This window comes from Montipora foliosa, chromosome 6 (assembly GCF_036669935.1).
Source record: "Montipora foliosa isolate CH-2021 chromosome 6, ASM3666993v2, whole genome shotgun sequence".
Taxonomy (NCBI): Eukaryota; Metazoa; Cnidaria; class Anthozoa; order Scleractinia; family Acroporidae; genus Montipora; species Montipora foliosa.
Genome location: NC_090874.1, coordinates 16396954 through 16405191, shown reverse-complemented (window position 1 = coordinate 16405191; position 8238 = coordinate 16396954). Strand labels below are relative to the sequence as shown.

The following is an 8238-nucleotide window of genomic DNA, read 5'->3' as shown; positions in this document are numbered from 1 at the left end:
AAAGTGTCGTCTACGTAAGCGAAGCCCAAAGCCTTGGGTCTCAACGCCATTGTAACACGCAGTGCTCTCATCTTCAAACACCCTCCTGCGACAGTGATTGGCGACCTAGGAGAAATCGGAGAACCCATGGCGCAGCCGAGAATTTGCTTGTAGAATTTCCCTTTGAATGAAAAATATGCCGTAGTAAGGCAGAGGTCCACCAACTCACTACTTCCCCCTATGCTCAGGCACGTGCGTTCAGGAAGGGTTTCATCCTTTTCCAGCTTTGGTCGATTGCTGTGATCGCTTTAATCCGGTGGAATACTAGTTAAGAGTGCAGAGACGTCATACGCTGTTATTGTTTCCTCAGTGGCAAGTTTGATCTCCCTGATCTTTTAAACAAAGGCTCGAGTGTTCTTAAGGTGATGCGAAGAACAGCCTACTAACGGACGAACGATGTAAGCAGCATGCTTCGCTAAGTTTGTACGTAAACCAACCCAATGCTGCTGACAATCGGCCGGAGTGGAATGGGTAGAGGGCCCTTCTCTTAACAAGACAGGGGGGCTACGGTTCGTGCTATCGCACACTTGGGACCGTGCGTTACGGGACGTGCCGAGTCAGCTATCACGTGAAACTTGCGTGACCCAAGCTGACTCGGCAGTTTCCTGATGAACGCCGTGTGATATGGCCGAAACGTCGATCGTTCGTCTATAATTTTCCAGTAAGTGAATTATTTTCGTTTTATTATATGGTTCAACTGGATGACTGATACAATTCATTGTAATAAGACAGATTGTTCGACGGGGCCAAAAAAAAAATTCATGAATCGTGAAATTTTATTTTCAGAGAAATGTGAAGTGGCAATTTTTCTTTGGAGTCCCAGTCCCCGCTACTAAAATCCCAACCGGAGTTATGAGGGGAAAATATAATTTTAGAGCATCGATATGTTTTATGAACAGTTAATGATATAACGGGTGTGTTCGATTGACCGTATTCCGAAATAGCAATAGGAACTTAGAAATCTTTCGTTTTTACGTATTTATTATCCTTGTTGCTTTCAAAACGAAGACATATCGTTTCAAATCATCACTCTAAGTATTCTTATTCCGCAATAGGGCCAATCGAACGCACCCTATGTCTTAAATGGAACATGAGATTATTAGAGAACGGAGACAATAAAGACGTGGAGGTATAACCAAGTCGTTAATGCTTGATATGGAGAGTGGAAAATGGTCATATCTCTTTTGAAAGACAACCCAAGTGTATATATATGGACATAGGACTCGAACCTGAGAATGTTGATTAACTCGTCACCTAACCACTTGACTACCACACCGCTAGCTACTTAGGAATAATATTTTAAACACTATTTGATAATGATGTATTATCACTCGGCTACAAAGAACAATACACACCCGCAAACAGGTCGTTTACCAAACTTCACGACAAAGCTAACCATTTTAAAATCAAATCTTTGGCCTAATTAATCTATTCCTAGTAAAAAACGAGCGATAAAAAAATAAGAAGAACGACGTTTCGTTCGCTCCACGGTCATTTTCATGTAAAAAAATTCCGCATAGATACAATTTCTGAAACAATGGAATGAAAGGTAAAAAGCTAAGTATTTACATACGAACAACAACAATAACAGAATGCGAAAATGAAGTGCAAATAAGAGGTGAAGAGAATGAAAACTATTAGAAATGTTAAGCAAACAGCTTCGCGCCGGATGGAATCACTCTGTTTGTTTAATTTTGGCTTAAGGTCCCGAATAAAAACATTTTAAAAAAAATATCAAGCATTTGAACTTGTTCGAGCACTTCCTCAGGATCCTAAAGTTCTTCGCGATTTCATGTGGCTTGTTTCCATCAAAATCGCGAAGACTTTTAGGATCCTGAGGATGAACACGGGAAATTAGATGTAACAAGGTTTCCCTTCACACTGATCACGAGCGCAGAGAACATTTACTTTGTTCTGAAGGAGTCAGTAAAACAAACCAAGTAGAATTGAAGCATAGAAATTATGTTTACGAAATTGTAAAGCCTACGCTAACGTAAAATGTGATCAGGAGTGATGTGTTGTACGGATAGTTAAGACATATCGCCTTCATATACGTACATACTATACCTAATTGACCACTCTTCATAGGGGGATTTTCAGGGCCAATGAAACACAATTCCAGCAGAACAGAGCATTCAACAACAACCGTTTTCGATCTGCGCCTTTCAATAACATGCGGACTCTAAAATTCAAAGCTCAATCGATAAATGCGTTTTTTCGCTACCGTCAATCAAATGTTCGGCGGCTCCTCCCAGCTTCGGACTATGTTGACTGAACTGGGCTCAACGACGTGATTTGATTACTGCACGCTCGACAGTAGTCGGAAGCTTGGGAGAGCCGCCGAACATTTGATTGAAGGTATTCAAAAAAAGCATTTGTCGGTTGACCTTTGAATTGAAAAGTCCGCATGTTATTGAAAGGCGCAGTAAGAATCCAACTGGCCCGCGGCGGCAAACCAGTTGGAACAAAAACAACAACAACAACAAGTTGCATTGGATGGTGAAAACGATGATGGCTAAGGCTGGAGTTTAGGATATTTTACTAATCATTCCTTGCGAGCCGCGTGACAACGGTCTTGAGATTGTCTCAAGAAGGTGTTGGTGACAAGTTAATTAGGGATGATACTGGGCGTCGATCAGAAGGGTCCAGAAGCCATCCAAAGTTGTGAATTTCACACTCCAGCAAGACTATAGTACTATTTTGATCTTGGACGCGATGACGGCGAAGAATTGCAGGATGACTTGAATAAGTTATTCCAGTGGTCTTGTATTTGGGGTATGGAGTTTAAGGCCGAGAAGTGAAAGGTTTTAAGGGTGGCTCGTAAGATCAATTGATGGTAGGGACTATTACCTTGGTGGGATTAAGTTACACCGATGTTGAGAAAGACCTGGGGGTTTTGGCTAGCCACAATTTAAGCTAGCTGGAATAATCACGTTGATGTTATTTCCTCGAAAGCTCAAAAAGTGCTTAACGTCCTTTACCGAACATGCAAGGACATCAATGATATTGTTGAAACATATTTCATAATATTTTCAGCAATATTTTCAGGATCGTTTTATTGTATGCAGAGTGTTGTAATGCACGGTACTTAAGAACTTAGAAAGGAAATTGAAACGTGCAAACCAAATTAAGTGTCGCAAACAACCTCGTCCCTCTCAGTTAATTTAAGTAACTTTCCCACGAGAAAATGCTTTAGGCGACAGCCGAATATCCGCCGATGTTATTGGAAACACGAGGACCGTCTTAGCGGCTCTTTCTTATAAAGTTGTAATACAGACCATGTTAGTTATCTTAACGTAATTATCTGCAGTGTTAGTTTTCCCGCGGTTAGCCTGCACGGGTTAGCATAAAGGACCGCGGAAACTTCGGTTTCGTTTGCCATCAGTTAATCTAACAATTTAATTAACTCGAATTTAGTTAGGCTGAAGTATCTACCGCAAGTATTTACCACAAGATATTCCGCTTTTGTTGTTGAGAGTGTTTTGTATAATTTTTCAAGCTCTCTGACCAATCATAACTAAGCAAGAAAATATATAAACGCCAGTTTTTGAGAAAGCTAGAGAGAGTTGGCTGTCGGCAACGGCAGAGAGCTGAATTTCTACGCCAGAATAAAAAAGTTGAAAAGCCGAAGCTGTGTGTGCAAAATCTGTCCCATAACAATATTGGTACAACGAAATTACTTTATATTGCTTGGGTTCGCTCGCGCTTTGAATATGCTAGCGTGGTATGGTCACCTCATACCAAACGAAACATCAACAATTTTGATCAAGTACAACGCAGGGCCACAAGATTCATTCTTGGAAGGGATTATTCTGAGTACGAGCGCCTTAGTAAGTTAAATTTATTACCTTTGAAGTATCGCAGAGAAATTAAGGATTTAGTTTTCTTTTTTAAGTGTTTTAAGAATATATATAAATTAAACATTTTCGATGATGTACCTTTTCGCTCTTGAACTAAACCGCTTAGAAATGTTGATCATTTAACGTTTGATGTCCCTTTCAGGAGGACTGACGTCTTTAGAATTCGTTTTATGTTCGGATCTGTCGTCTGTGGAACGATTTACCTCTTAGTATAAGAGAATCAAATACCTTGTCAATCTTCCGTAAGAATTTGATAGCCCATTATTATGATAAGTTTAATGTAGATTTTCTTTAACTTTACATTGTATTTTACCTAATCATTAGTCCATTCATGGTAACTTTTAAGATAATTTTATTACTTAATTAATTTTATAGATTTATTTATGATGTAATAATAGGTGACTTATTTTAAGGGGTCTGGTGTCCTGTATTAAGCCTACCTCAGATTGAGGGGTTGATTGATTTGATTGTCAAACTTTTTTTTAATTGTAAATCCGAAACTTGATTACATTAATTAAATTTTAAGAAAAAGGGGAGACGGGTTCCTCTAGCTGCAAACAACAAGTAAGAGTTTCTAAAATGGTTCAAGGGTAGTCAGGTAATAACACTAGCGATGTGGAAAATTTTGATGGCGTGCAAATCACAGAATATTAAGTCCTTTGAGTCGAGGCGTTACTCTGATTGTTTCTTTCGGAAATTGTGATCTAACAATTAATTAAAACCCACTAGAGCAAGTTTGCAATCTTCAAGTCAATCTGGCAAATGTTAGCAAAAGTTATGTTGGCAAATGGTTTAATTTGCATCAACGTCACGGCGGACATTTTGGCCCGGCATTTTGGATGGCAAGAACAATATAAGCTCTCTCTCCGCTGGGAACTACACTTTATTATTATGCAAATTCTGTGAAAACAAATAGCCCATTTCCGAGTTGCTGCATGCCTCCGTTTCAAAGCGAGTCCTAGTGCACAACCATTCAAATGGAAATGAGTTGCGTATTCTTACGCAAATCAAACTCATTTCCCTTACTTCCCTTGAGCACCAAGACTCACTTCGAAACCGAGACAAACAGCAACTCGGAAATGGCCCATTGTATTGTACTGCCATCCAACATGGCCACCGTGTCACGTGGGTGCAAACCAAGAATAGAGTGTTTTCACGTGACGTCACGACGGTTATGAGTACCCAAATAATCCTCTGGGAATTGAACTGTCATTTTGTTTTGGTGGAAATTAAAACAAGGTCACTGATCACTTGAGTGAAAACACACTGTTGTAAATAAATGACAGGCATATAACAATGCACGCCGTACATACAGCTATTTTGAGAAACGTTGTAGGAAAAAGTGCATGCGACAATCCTGAAAGGTATTGTGGGTGATTTTAAGGGCACTGTTTTTCAAAGAAATTTAAAAGAATCGTACGGGAGGCCACTGATATATGTTTGCGAGTGCTGAAGGAAAGTAACAAAAGTAGGTTCGACAGCTACAGTCGTTAGCAACAGTGTATTGATCATATCCCATATTACCTTTCGGGATTGTCGCGTTCACTTTATTCTTGACAAACTTTCTCGAAATAGCTGTATGCAAATAAGCGGTTAGGTATTCTGCAGTTTAGCTGGCTATTCAATTTGGATGATTTCCTCCAGACTCTTGTGGTCACCCAGTTAGAACAAAAGGTCATTATTAAGGTCACTGACTGGAACAGCTAGGAGGTCATTATTGCAACATAACGACCTCTTATTCCAGCTCAGTGACCACAACTGATAATGACCTCCTGTTCCACCTCAATAAGGACAAGGTCTTTCACTTCAATGGGTACCGATACTTGATTATTGAAAATAACGACCCGTTCATAACAATGGAAAGGTGCATTAAGATAAGATAGCTGACAGTATGCCTGACCACAATGTCCGGTTTTGGCTCGAAGGGACTGAACCAAATTAACTTCTCACTTTGTTTATTTACTGGGGAAAATGGAGCTTGAAAAAAAAGTTCTCTTGTGTAGTGGGACTTCCCACTCTTTTTGTCCTTTCGGTTCACGCCTTATCCCGTAGGGAATATCTATAAAACAGTTTTTATCTTTACCCAACATTCGTTTAAAAGTTGAACGGGTTGAATGCGTTCCAACAGTACCCTTTTTAAGCCCAACGCTTTGATTATGAGGAACTTGGAGCAAGAGACAAAACTTGTCCAGCTTTACAGCCTAATGTTAGCATGCATCAGTGTGTTATATAAATGTTGAAAGGACTATGCAAGGGCTTTTGACTCCATCTATAATGTTCGACAACAATGGAAATGATGAATCGATGTGGAATAAAAGTTTAAAGCAGTTAAATTTGATTCAATACCCTTTGAACAAACATTTTTCTACACTTTCGGCAATTTTGAACGACCTGTTTAACACTCTGGCCAAACCGTTTAAACTCGCCTTAATAATCTATCATGACCGTTCTTCGAAGGCTTACGTAAGAGAGCTTGACCCCACCCAATAAGACACTATGCGCAAGAGGAGCCCACTTTTACAATTGTTACACCCCTTCGACCACATTTCTAAAGAATATTGGGTTAGGTAACTGCACCCAGTGAACCAAGAAGGTCGAGTTATCCGTGCATCTCCGCTTCAGTGCTGTTACAACTCATACTGAAACGTTTAGCATGCAATTTTCAAGAGACGTTCAAGGTAATTTTCAGGCATGGACTTGTTGTCGTCTCACAACTAGCTTGTTCTCAGATAGCAACGGAAGGACGTCATGACGTTAAAGAACCCCTGAGACACCGTGTCCGCAAGAAGTAGAGCAAGGAGATTTCCTAGAGCAGAAGTTGATTATTGATTTGTATTCATTTAAACATACAACAAATGGTCTTGGTAATATGCTCTTTATATGTTAATGACTGATCAATAGATATTCCATGCAAGGTTCTTTGACACAACAACCGGCTCAATTTCTTTTCCAAAACGTTATATAGCTAGTATGGTCAGTATGGAAGTTGGCGAAGCAGTTGTCAAATAGGCACACTAACAAGAAGCAGCTTAGTCTCAATAGGATTGATTAATGCTTGATACACTTTTTTAAGTCCTTAGTCAGATTCCTAGAAATTGTCATTAAAACTTAGAGTCACTGAAGTTCCACTAGCGATGAAAGCACAGATCGTTTGCAACTAATCTTTAGAGACAGAGATGATGCACGCAATGTACTGGTGAACGAACAAAGATCTTTTGTTTCGTCCGCCAACATGGCGGTGATAATGAGGTAACGTGAAAACCACCTATTCATGCAGTTTTTGGTCCACGCAAAAGGTGACAATTAATAATTATAACGCTACGTGCGTCGGCAGCCCTCGCTGAATTGGCGGCTTAATTTCCTTTGCCCATGCTTAATGCCTCAAACTTCCCAATTTTAAATCAATGGGAACGCCTTAGGACAATGCAATAATGAGCTCCCTTGTCTGCATGGATAAATTCCAACGTGGTAGTCAGGTTGTTCGTTTGCAAGTCAGCTATAAATTCAAACATTGAAAGGTCAAGATTGGGCCGCTGAGGTTTTTCATTTGCAACTTCTTCCAACGTTTGCTGAACAGCGGAGCAAATTTTGTTGTTCTCATAAGGTAATGGAAGTTTCAAATAAGGTCTTGTCCTTTAAAATATGTAACTAAATGAGTAATATATCGATCAAGTTGGCGACTAAAGGTGAAGAACAGCGAAACAAAAGCTAGCAACAAAAGCCAAGAGAAATATGGCTGCAGCTACAAAACAGTATGAGTTCCATGTTGTTCACATTCCGTTTTATGTCAGTAATATTACGGTTTATTTGGAAGGCTACAATAGCTCACCTTTAATTGCTCGTTTCAGTTTAAAACACAGCCAAGAGACTGTTTGGGTAAGTTTTTAATTTGCTTTTAATCAAAAAAATCTACGCGTGCTAAAATTTAGTAGTTTAGTTACCTTTTGTTTTTGGAAAAGCTTTCTAATATCGGGTTATTATTATTTTTAGTAACATCCATCACATATTCCTTTCACACGATAATCTTTAAAATTAGATTATCAACTTTCACAACGAACCTTGTAGGTTTTTTTTTCAAACAGTAAGTATATTAATCGAATTTAACGACTTCTCCGTAGACTTTTCCTTGATTGAGCCCTCTTCGCGCTTTCTTTTAGATTTATCCCTTGATTATTAATTATCGATCTCAGTTCGAGTGCAAATGTAAATTGCACGAAAAGTGTCTCAAAGGTAGGTTGTAACCTCAGTGAAAATTGTCACTTTAAATTCTGAATTAAATAAACCGAATCGGTTCATTAGGTTTCGACTTGTAGGCAGGTTAGGTATGGCCCCTCAAATC

General features: G+C 39.3%; 1 protein-coding gene across 1 annotated transcript in view; it reads left to right on the top strand.

Moving 5' to 3' along the window:
- Positions 1 to 3741: 3741 nt before the first annotated feature.
- LOC138008750 (protein DD3-3-like) overlaps positions 3742 to 8238 on the top strand; it is a 21270-nt gene continuing 16773 nt past the window's right edge. Inside the window, exon 1 of the mRNA XM_068856054.1 lies at positions 3742 to 3869. The gene's annotated coding sequence lies outside the window, so the exon portion shown is untranslated. The remainder of the gene's footprint in view (positions 3870 to 8238) is intronic.